The 19,800-nt window shown below is 41.8% G+C and overlaps 1 protein-coding gene and 1 pseudogene across 1 annotated transcript in view; one reads left to right on the top strand and one right to left on the bottom strand.

The window, feature by feature from the left end:
• LOC140734254 (calpain-5-like) overlaps window positions 1–19,800 on the top strand; it is a 182,048-nt gene that overhangs the window by 74,689 nt on the left and 87,559 nt on the right. The window lies entirely within an intron of this gene.
• Window positions 9,831–10,621, bottom strand: LOC140734056 (small ribosomal subunit protein uS5 pseudogene; annotated as a pseudogene).

Here is a 19,800-nt window from a genome sequence, read left to right as displayed (position 1 = left end):
ACTTTTCCCCCATTTAACCATTAAACTATGCAGATAGAATTGCTGCAATCTGTGTTTGCCTGAAGCGTTCAGAGGCCATTTATGCAATTTGTTTTAGTCTGCTCTTGAAGCAAACCTCTTTCCTCCTCCTCCTCCTCCTCCTCCTCCCTTCCTCTTACCTGCAGGCAAGCAGTTGGCGTTCCCTTCCCTAAATTTGCACTTGTTATTTTGACGCCACTATGTTGCCTAAACTCAATTAAGCTTCAGATGGGAGCTAGTTGTAAATGCCCAAATTAATTCGCTACTGCAATGGCTTGCAATTTGTGGAAAATCTCTTAGCAGCTTTTGCCAGAAGACACTGCTGGCTGTTTGCAGCAGATGCATGTTTTCAGTAACCTGTTGTCATCACCTAAAAGATTCATATTGGCTCTATTTACAGCACCCTAGATCCAATACAGTTTCATTCTCTGCTACAACATCAAGGAAGAATATTAAATATAGACTCTGTTTCACAGAAAGAATCTTTTCAGTTGGGGTACAATATACGGTAATGTTTGGTTGAAAGACTTAATGTATTAACTTTCTTAATTGAAATATCTTTTCTTTCCATGCATTTTACTTCTGCATTTAATGTGATGCTATGTTTCCCCAAAACAAGACTTAAAGCATTTATCTAAGATTTGTAAAGAAAGTAATTGTTTATTGTATGCTGGAAGGTAAATAATATTTTTAGTTCATGGTGATTTAGAATAGCTTTAATAATACTGGGAAAATAAACGGCTTCTTGATTCACCAGATCCATACCAAAATCTACCTACGACCTCTTCCTGTGCAAGTATTTATACAATTGTTAATTTGCTTAGTCTTGCTGAGATTATTTAAATTAACACTATTGTGCTGTACCACAGGGATTTAGAATGCTTATTATTAGACCAGGCTTTTCCAAAGCAATTGCAATCTTGCAAATGATGGGAAGTCTTGAGAAAATAGTCTTTCTCCATGTGGCTCATGTTGGCCTTGCCTAGAAATAGGATTTTTCAAGTACAACTCAGAACTGATCAAATTACATATGTCTGTGATCTTAACAGGAAGAAGATTTTTAGAATTACAATATATGTAGAATCCATAACTCTTTAAAAAAGACTGGTTCCAGCTGTGGTTCAGTGAGTGAAAATTTTGCCTCTGAGCAAAAAAGTCAGTGTTTTAGAAAAATGTGAACAGAGTCTAGATTAGCATTTCAGTTCATTGCTGAGAGAATGCTGTATTATCTAAGGACTGTCCTTCAGATAAGAGATTTAACTGAGACCTCCTCAGCTTTCTCAAGTGCACACCAGAAATGCACGATTTCAATCTGTCAAAGGACTCGTCAACAGTACCTCTAGTATTCGTCTGATGGTTATTCATTCCTTATGTAGAATCAGTTCAAGAAAAGCAAAAAATAAATAAATACTTGCAAGATCCTGGAAATGCAAAGTTAAAATAAAAAAAATATTCTCAAAGAAAGAAACAGTTAGTATGTCTGGTTGATGTCCTTTCATCAGTATTTGAAAAGTTGTAGGGAAGTGGGAAGGTGAAGACAGAATACAGTGATGGTCTGTTGTAGTGTTACCAAGAGAAAACTAGTCAATGCAAATGATGACATAGAATTAAATTTGGCTCTTCTTTCCTCTCCTCTGTCCTCATTTATTCTCTACAGATATATACATCAACATCTCCAGACAGATCATCTACAATTAGCAACCCTTCATGACCATTTCTCAGTCTGTGCTACCTTTTTGATAGTGTTCTATGTATCTGTAATTCCCACTCCTATTCCATATTCCAAACAAATTCATACTTTCCAATAAATATGTCAAATATCTGTCAGAAATAGTCCTGCTGAAAGGTCTTGGCTCAAAATCTTGACTGTTTATTCATTTCCATAGACACTGCCTGACCTGAGTTCCTCCAGCATTTTGTTCATTTAGTATCAGAGATTGTATACAATATACAACCTGAAATTCTTACTCTTCGCAAACATCCACAAAACAGGAAAAAAAACCCAAAGAATGAATGACAGGAAAAGGTTAGAATCCCCCCCCCCCCCCCCCCCACACACACACACACAAGCTGCAGAAAACATCAACTTTCCCCCCTCCCCCCCCACTTGTTCCAGCAGGAAACATTAGTCCCTCCCACCACCTACCATGCAAGCAATAGCAAGTTCTCCAAAGAGACCATCAAAAACTGCAGTTCATAACCCAGCACTTCACCATTCCACAGGCTCTCTTTCACCAATGGAGAGAGAGGTATCACTCCTTCCACAGTCGGGAGGGAGATCACCTGCGTGCTATTTCAATGATACAGCTTTGCTTTTAATTTGAGTCCCCCCCCAACTCAAGAATCAACATCAAAGTTATCCGTCTCTCTGTTTCTCAAAATGTAAGAGTTGCTGAAAGTAATGAGAGGTTTAAATGAGAAACGTGCACAAAAAGCGTTATTTCCTGTTATAAAAATTATATCTGTAAATTGTTTTTCTTCTGCTTTCTGCTTGTGTTTATCACTACTCCCATGCATATGTGTAAGACCATAAGATATTAGAGCAGAATTAGGCCATCTGGCTTATCGAGAATGCTCTGCCATTTCATCATGACCGATCTAGTGTTCTCAATGCCCCCACTCTCCTGCCTTCTCCCTGTATCCCTTCATGCTCTGACCAGTTAAGGATCCATCAGCCTCTGCCTTAAATATACATAAAGGCTTGGTCTCCATAGTTGCCTGTGGCAAAGAATTCCACAGATTCACCACTTGCTGGCTAATGAATTTCTTCCTCATCTCTGTTCTAAAAGGACACCCCTCTATTCTGAGAGTGTCTTCTAGTCTTTGACTCTCCCACCATAGGAAACATCCTCTCTAATCAAGAGATTAATCACTTAATCAAGGCCTTTTGCCATTTGATAGGTTTCAATGAGATCACCCTTCATTTTTATGAATTCTGGAGAATACAGGCCCAGAGCCATCAATTGCTCTTCATATGAGAAGCCGTTCAAACCTGGAATCACTTTCATGAACCTCCTTTGAGCCTTCTCTGGTTTCAGCACATCCCTTCTAAGATAAGGGGTCTAAAGCCACTCACAATACTCCAAGTGAGGCCTCGCCAGTGCTTTGTAAAGGCTCAGCATTACATCCTTGCTTTGATATTCTAGTCCTCTTGAAATGAATCTTAACATTGCATTTGCCTTCCTTACCACTGACTCATCCTGCAAATTAACCTTTAGGGAATCCTGCACAAGAATTCCCAAGTCCTTTTGTACCTCAGTTTTTTTGTGTTTTCTCTCCATTTCAAAAATAGTCAACCCTTTCATTTCTTCCACCAAAGTGCATGACCATACACTTACCGACACTATTCCATCTGCCATTTCTTTGCCATTCACTACTTCAAAACTACCTGACCCTCCACCTACCTTCATATCGTCTGCAAGCTTTCTAGCAAAGCCATCGATTCCATTATCCAAATAATTAACATATACCACAAAAAGTATCAGTCCCAACACAGACCCCAGTGGATCACAATCAGAATAAGCTCCCTTTATTCCCACTCTTTGCCCCCTGTAAGTCAGTCATTGCTTTATCCATGCTGCAGTCTTCCCTGTAATACCACAGACTCACAACTGGTTAAGCAGCCTTGTGTGGCACTTTGTCAAAGGCCTTCTGAAACTCCAAATACACAACATTAATCGATTCTCCTTGCACTTGAGTGAGAAGCTAGAAGGTTAAAGGTCTTCACATGAAGAATGATGGAAGAAATTTGCAGAGGAATTCTTTATTTTCACATACTACAAAGGATTTTGACATGCCGACAACTGGCCTCTTTTAGTCACTCTGCCACAGGTGCATAAGATGTGTTCTTGTCTCCATGTTTTGGCTTCACAGACATTTCTCAGGATTTATAATAGTGCCCACTTTCTGTAACATGTTCATACATAGTCTAACTCTTGTAATCCCCAGCATCAAGGACATCTTCAAAAGGCGATGTCTCAAAAAAGGCTGTATCCATCCCCATCGCCCAGGCCGTGCCCTCTTCCCATTGCTACCAAAAAGCAAGAGGTAAAGGAGCTTGAATACACACACTCAACGTTGTAGGACAGCTTCTCTCCCTCTCCCACCAGATTTCTGAACGGACACTGAATCCACGTACACAACCTTACTTTTGCTCTCTTCTTGTACTAATTTAATTTCTGTGTGTGTGTGTTTATGGAGTGAAGATGGATAATCAATAACTTGATAGAGGCATACAAGACAATAGGAGATCTAAATTAAGTGGGCAGCCAGAGACTTCTTGCCAAGGCAGGTAACATAATTTTAAGATGATTGGTGGAAAGTATAGGGAGAGGAGGGGATGGCAGAAGTAAGTTCTTTACACAGAGTGGTAGGTGTGTGGAACAGCCTGCCAGGGGTGGGAGATGGAGGCAGATAATTTGTGGGCATTTTAGAAGTTCTTCGATAGTCACTTGGATGATAGAAAAATAGAGGGCTATGTAGGAGGGAAGGGTTAGATTGATCTTGGAGGAGGTTAAAAGGTTGACTGAAGGGTCTGTACTGTGCTGTGCTGTTCTATGTTCTGATTAATGTTTAAAATATTGTACAGTCTTAATGTTTCCCATATTGTTCCATTTTATCTGAATGCTCTAACGCTGGAAATTAAGATGATCCTTATTCTCTCACAGCGTTGGTTCTAAGGGCAGCAAGAATAAAACTTTGTTCTAATCTTGCAAGCTAATGGGGAAATCTTGCTTCCAGCATCAGATTATTCACTTAAACCCTTGGCTGAAGTATGTGTGTACGTGAATATGTGCAAGTGTTTTTCAGACCTAGTTTCAACGTTCCCCACAGTCAAACAGGCAGTCAGCGGTCTCCAGGCAGGCTTACAATGAGAAATGACAACTTGGCAAAGTATCAGTGACTGCCAACAGCATGCAGAACAGTATCTTTGCAAACTAACAGCCTTCAGAAGAGACGAGACTCCAAGGCACATATTGTTACAACTTGCTTTTCTATGGTCATCTGTAGCTTGAGTTGATGTTTTGGAGTATAGTTTGCACACAGTATTTTAGAGCAATTAATATGGTTAGCACTTCAAAAATTAACAGTCACCGTAGCCTGTTGAGACCCTGCGTCACTGATATACCTAGCACAAATTCAGCATTGTGAAAACAATGGCCGGATTGTGAACACTTTATTTTTTCAAAGCCAAATGTTTTGATCGATCCTTTGAGGGACTGAAGTAATTCAGTTATTTATTCAGAAGGATAATATAATAACTGGATGGGAAGTTGAGGCACTTTTCATGCTTCCTGACTTGCTGTGTGGTGTACTCCTAGGCGAGTGTTAACGCTGCCAAGGCTGGCCAGACTGCTTTGCGTTATCCTGACTCAAGCACATCAAGCTGTTCAAATATGGGAATAATAAGTCATGTTTAAAATGCGGTAATAAATGTATTGTTGGCTAGAAAGTGAGTGAGCCCCCACCTAAAAGAGCAACTGATATTGATTATTGCACCAGTCTTCATTTCAGTCCATAACTCCTAGCTCTGAGTGTCTAACGTCCTTCAGATTCCCTTTCATACAACCATTCCCAGCCTTAAAAGATTCCGTCTGGACTCTATGGCTCAATGATTTTTTTCAGCAGTGCGTTAGATTTAACTGGATGCTTTGATTCAGAAAGGAAATCAATGCTGGAAGTAGAAATGCGTGGAAGAGCGTGTACAGCAAGAAGCTCCACAGCAGGGTAGGAATTTGGCATGGAACTTGAAACCATTGGTTTTCTAAACCATTAGAGCCAATCCAAATTCCACTTGACGAGGCCATGCTTGGAATGCCTGTATTAAACCCACAGAGCTTTCATAAATCAAGAAAATGTTTATGTATACCAGTTTAGCCTATGGAAAAGGAGGTAATGGAGAGGAATTTTTTTTAATATTAAACAGCAACTTGTCAACTGTACCTCCTAGTGCAGCAAATACTTCAACAACAGGATTAACAGAATTACGTGTAATCCATATTAGGACAGATGGGGGAAAAGAACAACTGGCTGAAAAAGTAGGGATAATGGAGTACGTGAAAGGAGGAATGAGAGATAAAGATTTCCAGAGCTTAGGGCCCGAACAGCTGAAGGTATGATTGCTAGTTAAATTTAAGGATGGTCAAGAGATCAGAATCAGAGGAACAGCAAGTTACAAGGCTGGAGGAGGTTAGAAGGATGGTCTGAGTGACAAGGAGGGATGAAAGGAGGAGTGGTGGCCGAAACGACTGAGGAATTTTTGTATCTGTCAAATAAAATGGTTTTTATTTTGGAGTTGGACGAGAGGGCGTACAGGGGTGAGATATACCAACTAGTAGATTGGCGTCACAGCAATAGCCTGGCACTCAACATCAGTAAGACGAAAGAGCTGATTGTGGACTTCAGGGAGGGTAAGACGAAGGAACACATATCAATCCTCATAGAGGGTTCAGAAGTGGAGACAGTGAGCAGTTTCACGTTTCTGGGTATCAAGACCTCTGAGGATCTAACCTGGTCCCAACATATTGATGTAGTTATAAAGAAGGCAAGACAGCAGCTATACTTCAGAGATTTGAAGAGATTTGGCATGTCAACAAATATACTCAAAAACGTCTATAGTTGTACCGTGGAGAACATTCTGACAGGCTGCATTCACTGTCTGGTATGGGGAGGGGGTCTACTGCACAGGATCAAAAGAAGCTCCAGAAGGTTGTAAATCTAGTCAGCTCCATCTTAGGTACTAGCCTACAAACTACCCAGGATATCTTCAGGGAGCAGTGTCTCAGAAAGACACCGTCCATTATTAAGGACATCCAGCACCCAGAGCATGCCCTTTCTTCACTGTTACCATCAAGTTGAAGGTACAGAAGCCTGAAGGCACACACTCAGTGATTCAGGAACAGCTTCTTCCCTTCTGCCATCCAATTCCTAAATGGACATTGAACCCTTGGACACTACCTCACTTTTATTAACATACAGTATTTCTGTTTTTGCACAATTTTTAATCTATTCAACGTACATATATTGTAATTGAATTACTTATTATTATTATTTTCTTCTTCTTCCTTGTTATGTATTACATTGAACGGCTGCTGCTAAGTTAACAAATTTCATGTCACATGCCAGTGATATAATAAACCTGATTCTGAGTTGTTAGGTCCTAGCTTGACCTCTGGAAGTAGTAGGGATGTGAATAACTAGAGCATAAGCAGTTGGTTGTATCTGGAAGTTGCATGGTACCTGACAATCTGTGACTGTTTGTGAACTTCGCACAGTTCTTCATCCAGGTCCATGGGGTTTCACTCCTCGCACTGGCAACTGTGGTTACCTGCTCCTACTGGCAGCTGATTCAGTGCTCTGAAGGGACTCCTCACCCCATCATCAACTGATGCTTCCTTTTCATGACAGCTGCTCCGCTGTACTCTCCTGCGGAGAGACTGTAAAGCTTGGAGCTTGCTTCCTGTCATGCTGTGCCATTCTTCAACCATATCCCTCTGTCACTGCCTGCATGGCCACCCACCGAGAACATGCCCTATTAAGCTGGCTGTCTTTTAGTGGTGGACCCTACCCTTAAATGCAGATATGTATTCACTATATTGGCATTCAGCAGGGCTTTTAGGACACTGAACTAAGAGGATTTGAATACACAGATAAAAATGTTCTGCTGTAGCGCTGAGACTTTGGTGAGGAACCATCTGGAGTTTTAGTACAGTTTGGCACCATCTGAGCAAGGATATTCTTGCCAAGGATGGAAAACCAGAGTTTGCTGGACTGTTTTCTTGGATGCTAGGATCAATGTATGAGGGGAGATTGGATCATTTAGACCTAGACCAGGCACTGTGAAGCAAATGATCACAGTTAGGTTCAGTGACTGCAGTTTTTAGGTACTGCCAACTGCCCACACTGTTCATTTCACCATTATTTGAGGATTCACATAACAATTACCGATATCAATCAAGACTCGTACTTATTACCCAAGTAAAAGCTGTTTTTTGTGGGGTGGGGCTGGTCAGGGATCTGGGATTTGAATGGAATTGCTCCGTCACTTATCTGGGCTTTTCTACCAAAGTTTCATTGCCCAGATCATCAATAGTTTAATCACATAGCTGTTTTTTTTTAAACCTCTCAGTCTGTCAATTCCAACATTCTCCTGGTCAGCTTCCTTGTTCTAATCTCTGCAAACCCCGAATTATCCAGTTTCTGCAACTTACCTAGCCCCTATCCCACTTTACTCATCTGTTTCCTGAACAACACTGTCAAGCTATGCATCAACTAAAATAAAAATTCCCATCTGTTTTTAAATTCCTTCATAACTTTGTTTGAAATTGTACAATCAGGGAAGACAACCAGCTGAGAGGTCTGCACTTTTCCAATCATGGTTTCTTAATAATCCCCAGATTTAATTACTCCACAAATGGTTGCCATGAACTCTGGAACTTTCTTGCTCAATATCTCTAGACTTCTTTCCTCCTTTCAGAAGTACTGTATGCAACTTCAGAAATTCCTTAGTTAACCATACATTCCGGGGTTGCTCCAAATCTGCCTAATTTGGCTTGTTGTTATATTTGTTTGATTATATTTATGTGAAGTGCCTTGGGATTCCTTTAACAGTGCTCCATGAGGAAAGAATAACCTTCATTTGTTCTTCATTGATAAATTGTTAAGGAGAAATTTGAAGCAAAAATCCATGTTTAAATATTATTGATATAACATACTTCTTTGAATTTGACATGCTTATCAAGAATGGACATGTACTACAAAGCAAACGTTTTAAGTAGCATTATGAACTATAAGGTAGTGAATGAGTAGATTAGATAATCTAATGGATAAATTGATTTGGCATTCACAGTGTTCAAAAGTGAGCTTGATCAAATATCAGATTTGTCAAAGAAAGCATATTCTTTATTTTCATGGCCAGTACAACTTCTATCCATAAAATTGATAATATTGGGGAAATATTTATTAATATTATAATTGACCTGTAGTCAATTAAATGGCAATAATAATTAAATGAACATTTTAATCAGGCATTATTTCATAACATCATCATAATCACCTGTCATACTTTGTCTAATTATCTCCAGTGTCTTGAAATCTGTGCAAGATTCATTTTTATAAGAAAGTGCAGTTTCAAAAGTGAGGTTAAAGCTTTATTCTCTTGTATCTGCAATGAATAGAAATAGCATGAAACATTGAAGTAGTGACCGCATCGTAAATATACTGTATATTGAAGGCTGCAGATGATCTCTACATAGGGGCTCTGTTATTTTTAAACCAATTAAAATCAGTCTGTAATATTCAGACTAAATTTCACTCAGTAATGCTGGCTGATTACTGTTGATAACGGTAATACCTGAACCAGAGGTTAATGGATTCCATCCTGGAAAATTAAGCATTAAAGGTCTAGGCTGAAATAATATAATGAGAGGGCAGAAGGCATGAATTTAATGAGAGAGGGGTAATTTCAAAGGCGATATGAGGAGCATGCGTCTTTACAAAGAAGTGGGTTCCTGCAATGCACTGCTGGGGTGGTGGTAGAAACTTTTAAGATTAGAGACTTTTAATATTCATTAGATAGGCACGAGAATGTGAGGAAAATGGACATTGTGTAAGCAGAGGGGATTAGTTTAATTGGCCATTTGATTAATTAATTGTTTCGGCACAGCATTGCTCCTGTACTCTTCTATGAAGATTTTGGTACATTTCACATTTTCAGAGCAAGTGTGAATCAAAAACTATATATGTATAAATCCAGATGACGTGCCATCTAGAAGGAATTTCCAGAAGCTAATTTTCCTTATATAGTGTTTCATAAATGCTTATGTTGCTGGAGCAACAGCAGACTGGGACCTCTGAACAGACACATGGGTGTGAGTTTTGGCCGGGTGATCAGTGAGTTCCTGGTAAAGAGCCTTGGTAAATACAGTCTCTTTCCAAAGATCTGGGGTCAGATAGCTGTAAGTCTTAGAGATAGCATCAAAGGTAGCTTTAGCAAAGGTGCCCAGTGTCACTGTGCAGCCTCTGGCTGAGGTGTAGCAATCATCAATACTAGCCATCTGGAATAGTTTCTTGGGGACCGGTGCTGAGACTATACCAGTACCACATGGGGTAGGGATCAGGCAGAATAAAACTGAACCACATCTGCCTGTCACCTTACAATGTGGTTTTCCAGTTTTGTTACCCCAATAGCCATGTCGTACAGGAATGAGTGACAGTTTTGCCAGAACGATAGATCCTCGAATGGCAGTGGCTACTCCTTTTGAACATTTGACACTCAATCCAACATGGCCATTATAGTCTCCAATAGCAACAAAAGCCTTGAACCTTGTGCACTGGCCAGCACGGGTTTGCTTCTGCGCAGGCATGACCTTGAGAACTTCATCCTTCAAGGCTGAACCCAGGAAGAAGTCAATGAGTTCAGACTCCAAAATAGGAAGGGAGAAAAGGTAAATTTCTTCCAAAGTCTTGATCTTCATATCTTCCACCAAGCACCCATGCTTTGTTACTGGTACCCATTCTTTATCTTCAGCTTTACCACCACGACCACGGCCGCCAGAACCGAACCCACCACGAATCCTCCTCTACCACTGTCATCGTCCACCATTTGGTGATGATTTTCCACAGAAGGAAAACTGGTGATAATTTTCCACAGATTACTGCAGAGGCAGTAATAGATCGGAGTTTCAGGGAGACAGTCACCCCTAAAAATCAGGAGACAGGTAACTGGGTGACTGTCAGGAGAGGGAAGGGGAATAGACAGAAAGGGCAGAGCACCCCTGTTTATTTAAAAAGGCCATTCCCATCAACAATAAGTTTACTGTTTTGGATACTGTTGGTGGGGATGACCTACCAGGGACAAGTTGCAATGGTCATGACTCTGGCACTGAGAATGGACCCTCAGCTCAGAAAGGAAGGAGGGAAAAGAGGAGAGCAGTAGTGATAGGAGATTCGATAGGGGACAGATAAGAGGTTCTGTCGGAGAGATAGAGAATCCCGGATGGTCTGTTGCCTCCCTGGTGCCAGGGTCCGCGATATCTCAAATCAAGTTCTCGGTATTCTCAGGAGAGAGGGTGAGCAGCCAGATATTGTGATCCACGTTGGGACCAGTGATATAGATAGGAGTAGGAATGAGGTCCTGAAGAAGGAATATAGGGAGTTAGGGAAGAAGTTAAAAAGCAGGACCACAAGGGTGGTAATCTCGGGATTGCTGCATGTGCCACAAGACAGAGAGGGTAGGAACAGGAAGTTATGGCAGATGAATGTGTGGCTGAAGAGTTGGTGCAGGGGGCAGGGGTTCAGATTTCTGGATCATTGAGATCTCTTCTGGGGAAGGTCTGACAGGTACAAAAAGGACGGGCTGCACCTGAACTGGAAAGGGACCAATATCCTGGTGGGCAGGTTTGCTAGAGCTGTTGGGGAGGGTTTAAATTAGTTCGGTAGAGGGGTGGGAATCAGAATGTGAGTGCAGAGATTAGGGTAGAAGGAAAAGGGCATGATACTATGTGTTCTGAGTTGGTGAGGAAGGACAGGCAGGGGACAAAACATAAATGTAGCCAGTTAGAGTGGTTGAAATGTGTCTATTTCAATGCTAGGAGTATTAGGAATAAAGGGGATGAACTTAGAGCATGGATCAGTACTTGGAACTACGATGTTTTGGCCGTTACTGAAACTTGATTGGAGGAAGGGCAGGATTGGATGATGCAGGTACTGGGGTTCAGGTGTTTTAAAAGGAATAGGATGGGAGGTAGAAATTGGGGGGGAGTAATATTACTGGTCAGGGATAGTATCACGACTATAGAAAGGGAGGACACTGCAGAGTGAGTGTCCATTGAGTCGGACTGGGTGGAAGTCAGAAATAGGAAGGGATCAATCACTGTGCTGGGAGTAGTCTATAGGCCCCCAAATAGCCCTCGGGACACCGAGGAGCAGATAAGCAGGCAGATTGGTGCAGGAAATACAGGGTTGCAGTTATGGGTGATTTCAACTTCCCTCATATTGACTGGCACCTCCTGACTGCAAGGGGGATAGATGGGGCTGAATTTGTCAGGTGTGTTCAAGGAGGATTCCTGACACAGTTTACGGACTGGCCGACGAGAGGAGAGGCCATACTGGATCTAGTTCTGCGTAATGAACCTGGTCAGGTGGCAGATCTCTTGGTGGGGGAGCATTTTGATGAGAGTGACCACAACTCCCTTAGCTTCAGCATAGCTATGGAAAAGGATAAAGATGGGAAAATGGAAAAGTGCTTAACTGGGGAAGGGCTAACCATGAAGGGATGAGGCAGGAACTAGTGACAGTAAACTGGAAACAGATGTTCAAGGGTGAAAGCACTGAAGTAATGTGGAGGAAGTTCAGGGACCACTTGTGCTGGGTTCAGGATAGGTTTGTCCCACTGAGACAAGGAAAAAATGGTAGGAAAAGGTGGTTGACGAAACATGTGAGGCAACTCGTCAAGTGGAAGAAGGAAGCATATGTTAGATATAAGATGTAGGAAGTAGGAGGGGCTTATGAGAAATATAGGGTAGCCAGGAAGGAGCTTAAGAAAGGTATTAGGAGAGCTCGAAAGGGGCATGAGAAGGCCTTGGCATGGGGTTCTCCTTAATCTTACAAGGTATTCTATGTGTATGTGAAGAACGGAAGGATGACAAGAATGAAGGTGGGGCCGCTAAAGGATAAAGAAGACAACACGTGCCTGGAGGTGGAGGAGGATGGGGAGGTCCTAAATGAATACTTTGCTTCAGTATTCACAATGAAAAGGACCTTGATCAGGGTGAGTTTGAAATAGAACAGACCTGTGTGCAGGACAATGTGGAGATTAAGGAAGAAGAAGTGTTGGATCTTCTAAAAAAACATCAAGATTTATAAGTTCCCAGGGCTGGATATGATATACCCTGGGTTGCTGTGGGAATTGAGAGAAGAGATTGCTAGAGCAGTAGCTATGATCTTTGAATCCTCTTTGGCTGCAGGGGAGGTGCTAGAGGATTAGAGAATGGCAAATGTAGTTCCCTTGTTTTAAAAAGGTAATAGGGAGAATCCTGGGAACTATAGACGGGTGAGTCTTATGTCGGTGGTCTGCAAACTATTGGAAAGGATTCTTATGGATAAGATCTACGAGCATTTGGAGAAGTGCAGTCTACTCAAGGACAGTCAACATGGCTTTGTGAAGGGAGGGAAGGTCGTGCCTCACGAGCCTGATTGAGTTTTTTGAAGAGGTAACAAAAGATATTGATGAGGGTAGGATGGTAGTTGTGGTCTACATGGATTTTAGCAAGGCATTTGACAAGGTCTCCCACGAGAGACTCATCCAGAAAGTCATAAGGCATGGGATCAGTGGAACCTTGGCTGTTTGGATAAAAAATTGGCTTAAAGGAAGAAAGCAGAGGGTAGTAGTGGAAGGAAAGTATTCTGCCTGGAGGTTGGTGATTAGTAGAGTGCCGCAGGGATCTGTCCTGGGACCCCTGCAATTTATAAATGACCTGGATGTAGAGGCAGAAGGATGGGTGAGTAAGTTTGCAGATGACACGAAGATTGGAGGAATTGTGAATGGAGTTGTAGGTTGTCGAAGGTTACAAGAGGATATAGACAGGCTGCAGAGTTGGGCAGAAAAGTGGCAGATGGAGTTCAATCCAGATAAGTGTGAGGTGATGCATTTTGGAAGGACAAACCAGAAGGCTGAGTACAGGGTTAATGGTCAGTTACTTAAGAGTGTGGATGAACGGAGGGACCTTGGGGTTCAAATCCATACATCCCTCAAGGTCGCTGCACAGGTTGATAGGGTAGTTAAGAAGGCCTATGGGATGCTAGGCTTCATTAACAGGGGGATTGAGTTCAAGAGTAGAGCGGTCATGTTGCAACTCAACAAATCTCTGGTGAGACCGCACTTAGAGTATTGTGTTCAGTTCTGGTCACCTCATTATAGGAAGGATGTGGAAGCTATGGAGAGGGTGCAGAGGAGATTTACCAGGATGTTGCGTGGATTGGAAAACAGGTCTTATGAGGCAAGGTTAGCAGAGCTGGGACTTTTCTCTTTGGAGCGTAGAAGGATGAGAGGGGACTTGATTGAGGTCTACAAGATTATGAGAGGCATAGATAGGGTGGATAGCCAGTACCTGTTTCCCAGCGCACAAATAGCAAACACCAGAGGGCATATGTACAAAGTTAGGGGAGGGAAGTTTAGGGGAGACATCAGGGGTAAGTTTTTTACACAGAGGGTTGTGAGTGCCTGGAATGACTTGCCAGGGATGGTGGTGGAGGCTAAAACATTAGGGGTATTTAAGAGCCTCTTGGACAGGCACATGGATGAAAGAAAAATAGAGGGTTACGAGGTAGTGTGGGTTTAGTACTCTTTTAAGGACTATATGGGTCAGCACAATGTCAAGGGTTGAACAGCCTGTACTGTGTTGTAGTATTCTAGTGTCTAGTGTTATGGGACTGAAGTCATGTTGCAAGAGATGTCTTTTGAAAATCAATCCAGTGCACTACCTATTCTCTCGGTCTGAAATTAAACACAAGACTGAAGAAGAATTGGTGAATTAACCTGAGTACCCCGGCCAATGCTTTTCCCTCAGTATTGCTTAAAAAATAGGCAATCATATTTCTTTTTATTTGAGCTTGTGGTGAGGAGATATTGTCTTTGTGGTGTTCATCTCTTGGTGCACAGTCAATGTCGTGTGGACTTGGGCACATCAGTCACTTGTCAAGGTTTCTCCATGCCCTCACATGACAAGAGAAAATGGTTGCTGGAAATGTCCTTACAACCAATGGCTAGTGCTGTTCCAGAGGGGTCAGTGTTGGGACCGCTGCTTTTCACATTGTTTGCCAATGATTTGGATAGTGGAATTGATAGCTTTGTGGCACAGTTTGTAGATGATACGAAGATAAGTGGAGGGGTAGGTAGTGCTGGGGAAGCAATGCAATTGCAGCAGGACTTAGACAAACTGGAAGACTGGGCAAAAAAGTGTCAGATGGCATACAGTGTTGGGAAATGTATGATAATGCATTTTAGTAAAAGGAACAATAAACCATAAGATATAGGAGCAGAAATGGGCCATTCCATCATGGCTGACCCAGATCCTACTCAACACCATACACCTGCCTTCTCGCCATGTACTTTGATGCCCTGAGCGATCAGGAAACTATCAACTTCTGCCTTAAATATATACACAGACTTAGTTTCCACCCCAATCTGTGGCAGATCATTCCATAGGTTCACTACTCTCTGGCTAAAAAAAAATTCCTCCTTACCTCTGTCTAAAAGGTAACCCCCTCAAATCTGAGGCTGTCCCCTTTAGTTCTGGATACCCCCACCATAGGAAATGTCCTCTTCAGATCCACCATATCTAGTCCTTTCAACATTCGGTAGGCTTCAATTAGATCCCCCCACATTCTTCTAAATTCCAGCAAGTACAGGCCCAAAGCTGCCAAACGGTCCTCGTATATTGACCCCTTCAATCCCAGAATCATCCTCTCGTGAACCTCCTCTGGACTCTCTCCAATGACAACACATCCTTTCTGAGATACGGGGCCCAAAACTGTTGACAAAACTCCAGGTGCTGCCTGACTGGTGTCTCATAAAGCCTCAGCATTATCTCCTTGTTTCTGTATTCTATTCCCCTTGAATATAAGGGGATTCTTATATTTCCAATGGCAACATTACATTTGCCTTCTTTACCGCAGACTCAACCTGTAAATCAGCCTTCTGGAGAGGTCAAGAATGGCTTCTTTGGCAATGAAATCTAGGCCCAAAGCAAACCCCTGGGCAGTGTGTCCTAGGCCTGGGGTGATTTGACACAGTAGAGACCGGGTCCTAATGTGAGGTATGATCCACTGTTTGGACAATTTAAATGCCAGCCCAGAGAGACTGAGGGCTTCTCTCTCCATTGCGCTGGGGTTGTGAGGCTGCCCCCAGATGCTGTGTTTCATGTCTGCAAACTTCATGGCGATTTGCCCCGCTGGTGTGGTGGACTGGTGCCAGGGCTTTGGGTCTACTCTGGGCTGCTCTGGGGATTTGTATCTAAGGACTCAGTTTGGTTTGTAATGCTGTTGTACTCGTTTCTATTATTTGTATGATATGTGTGTTTTTTTTAAATCTCTTTCTCTGCGCATTGGGGGTTGTCCTTCGTTTTATTTTGATTGTGTTCTTTTGGGTTTGTGTCTGCCTGTAAGCAGACAAATCTCAAGGTTGTATAAACTTATACATTCTTTGATAATAAACGTACTTTAAATCATATCTTGCGTATTTATATTTATTGTATTTTTTGTTATTGCGGCACTCCATTGTTCCGGGTTGACCATGGATGTTGTGTCCCATCAGTCTATGTAATACACAAGCAAGAGCAGTTCAATATGGAGAGCAAAAGCTGTTGCCAGTGCAGTCTCCCCCTCTCCACACAGCTGAGGAATCCAAAGGAATGATAAAAACTGATAGAGTTTGACACCAGCAGCATCAAAGGAGTTGCTGTTCAGTGTTGAACTCAATGCCTTTCGAACGCCAACTCTGGATTTTTCCTCGGCATTTACTCCCAAAGTCTTCCCCGGGAGTGGGTATAGCCTCAAGCCAGCAGAGGTTTGAAACTGGGTTTTCATTCCCTTAGATGATCTGCTGACCGTGGCTGAGGAGCCTCATCTACCCAAACTGACTGGTTTTAAAGGCACCGACTTTAATAGGAATGGTTCTGCCAGAGTAAGTACTAAGCCACACATGAAGACAAGGAGATGGACTTGGCTGTCAGAGGCTATATACGAGGGGTGATTGATAAGTTCGTGGCCTAAGGTAGAAGGAGTCAATTTTAGAAAACGTAGCACATTTACTTTTCAACATAGTCCCCTCCTACATTTACACACTTAGTCCAGCGGTTATGGAGCATACGGATCTTGGATGTCCAGAAAATGTCCACAGCAGGGGTGATTGATAAATTCATGGCCTAAGGTAGAAGGAGATGAGTTATACAGCTCTCGTTACATGCACATGCAGTTCAACTCTTTGAGTGATAATGCAGAAAGTTTGAAGTTAATAACTCATCGGGGTGATTGATAAGTTCATGGCCTAACATAGAAGGAGATGAGTTATTAACTTCAAACTTCAAACTTTCAGGTAGGAGGTACAGAAGCCTGAAGGTGCACACTCAGTGATTTAGGAACAGCTTCTTCCCCTCTGCCATCTGATTCCTAAATGGACATTGAATCCTTGCACACTACCTCACTTCTTTGTAATATACAGTATTTCTGTTTTTGCACGTTTTTTAGTATCTATTCAATATACATAATCGATTTACTTGTTTATTTATTATTATTTTATTTTTTTCTCTGCTTGATTATGTATTGCATTGAACTGCTGCTGCTAAGTTAATAAATTTCACGTCACATGCCGGTGATAATAAACCTGATTCTGATTTTTGCTCTTGAGAGATTAGTGACAAATTACTCAGCCTTCTTTTATGAATCCACTCTATCAACCTTATGAATCTTCTTTACACCATCTCCAATGCAAGCACTGAGATCTGGAGAACAGCATATAGTTTTGGACTCCTCTCTGGTATGGAGAGCAAAACAATATGCTGTAGCCCAGGGGCTATCTCATCAATGTGTTGAACAATCAAAGCTTTTCTAAAGTGGTTTATTCTTGTCACGTGTACTGGGGAAGAGTGGAAAACTTGTCTTGCATGCTGTTCATACGGATCAATCCCTTGCTCGTTGCACAAGAACAGAATGCAGAAATAAAGTGTCACAGTTACAGAGAAAAAGCAGTGCAGGTAGACGATAAGGTGCAAAGGTCATAAGGAGCTAGATGGTGAGGTCAAGAGTCATTGGTTTTCTGCTCTGCCACTTTTATGGCAAAAATTGGAATAAACCATGCTGATAGTGCTTAAAATAAACAAAGTTCATCAAATTCAACGGAGTAAATGATTATGAAGGAATTGAATTATCTGAGTGTCCCAGTGGAAACGTAACCTAGGTCATTTCCTCCATTACTGCTGGGTTTGGCAGACAATGTCTGGAAAGAATCCCATCTGTCACTATTTTAATCCCAATCTCATATTTACATAGCAGATCATAATAAACCATTGAAGGTTCAAAAGTACATGCAGTCAGGACATCAATGTTCTTTTAGGCTTGAATGATTCATTACAAAATGGCCCATCTTTTACACAATCATTGGTATCTAGCTTATATATATTCTACAATTTTATGGATAATTTAGAGTATTGAAAATTATAGTTTGTGTTTTCCCCCGGAAACTATTTTGCCATTTAATAAGATCTAAGCTGTTGCTTGCCAATCATTTTTTATTCTGGTCCACAAAATCCTTATTTCTCAGCTCAAAAATCTGCCTCAGTTCTGAATCAAGTTCAAGTTTATTGTCATCTGACTGTGTATGTGTGTGTACATATATACAGTATGTATGCATATAACCAGATGAAACAATGTTGCTCTAGACCACAGTGCACCCACGAAACAGTTCACACTCAGCACATAAAACAAAAATACAGTTGATTCTGGTTAATTGAACTATTGGTTAAATGAGGAACGTGCTTATTGAGGGCAACTCTTAAAGGACAAAATCTAATGGAAAAAAATTTGCTGGGATACCCTTTGTTTATTCGGGACACAATGCCACTTAATTAAGGTAGACAATTGTTGCCGAACAGTTTCTAACTTGCGTCAGTTGTGTGTGTTTGTGTTGAAAAAGCAGCGATTATTTTTGTTTCTGATAGTTGATAATAAGCAGTAAGACCATTCAGAACTGTCTTGCTCAAGCATTCAGGCTTGGAGATGACAGAAACATCTGGGAGAGAAAATGAAACAATTTCAGTACTTCAACAAGTTTGGATTTACAAAGAATTTGGAGGTATCAACAATAATCTTGAATGTTATAATGAAAATGAAGATTTAGAAGATGCAATCATCTAACACATTCTATGTGAAGTGGTCCATTTTGGTAAGTCAAATATGATAGCAAGACTCTTGGCAGTGTGGAGGATTAGCGGGATCTTGGGGTCCAGGACACTCAAAGCTGCTGCACAGGTTGACTCTGTGGTTAAGAAGGCATACGGTGCATTGGCCTTCATCAATCGTGGATTGAGTTTAAGAGCCAAGAGGTAATGTAGCAGCTATATAAGACCCTGGTCAGACCCCACTTGGAGTACTGTGTTCAATTCTGGTCACCTCACTATAGGAAGGACGTGAAAACCATAGAAAGGGTGCAGAGAAGATTTACAAGGATGTTGCCTGGATTGTGGAGCATGCCTTCTGAGAATAGGTTGAGTGAACTTGGCCTTTTCTCCTTGGAGCGGCAAAGGATGAGAGGTGACTTGATAGAGATGTATAAGATGATGAGAGGCATTGATCGCGTGGATAGTCGGAGCCTTTTTCCCAGGGCTGAAATGGCTTACATGAAAGGGCACAGTTTTAAGGTGCTTGCTAGTAGGTACAGAGATGTCAGAGTTAAGTTTTTTTACACAGAGAGTGGTGAGTGCATGAAATGGGCTGCTGGTGGTGGAGGTGGATACAATAGGGTCTTTTAAGAGACTCCTGGACAGGCACATGGAGCTTAGACAAGTAGAGGGCTATGGGTAACCCGAGGTAATTTCTAAAGTAAGTACGTGTTTGGCACAGCATTGTGGGCCGAAGGGCCTGTATTGTGCCGAAGGTTTTCTATGTTTCCATGTTTCTGTGTATACAATGCTCCCAGTAAATATCACAAATAGTGGAGAGGGAGACCCCTGTGATCCTGTCAGTGGTTTTCACTTTCCTCGGTAGTCTGATACCCTGCAGCTTCTCCAC

This window comes from Hemitrygon akajei, chromosome 10, assembly GCF_048418815.1.
Source record: "Hemitrygon akajei chromosome 10, sHemAka1.3, whole genome shotgun sequence".
NCBI lineage: Eukaryota > Metazoa > Chordata > Chondrichthyes > Myliobatiformes > Dasyatidae > Hemitrygon > Hemitrygon akajei.
The sequence above is the reverse complement of the archived record's forward strand: the minus strand, read 5'-3'. Positions and strand labels throughout refer to the sequence as shown.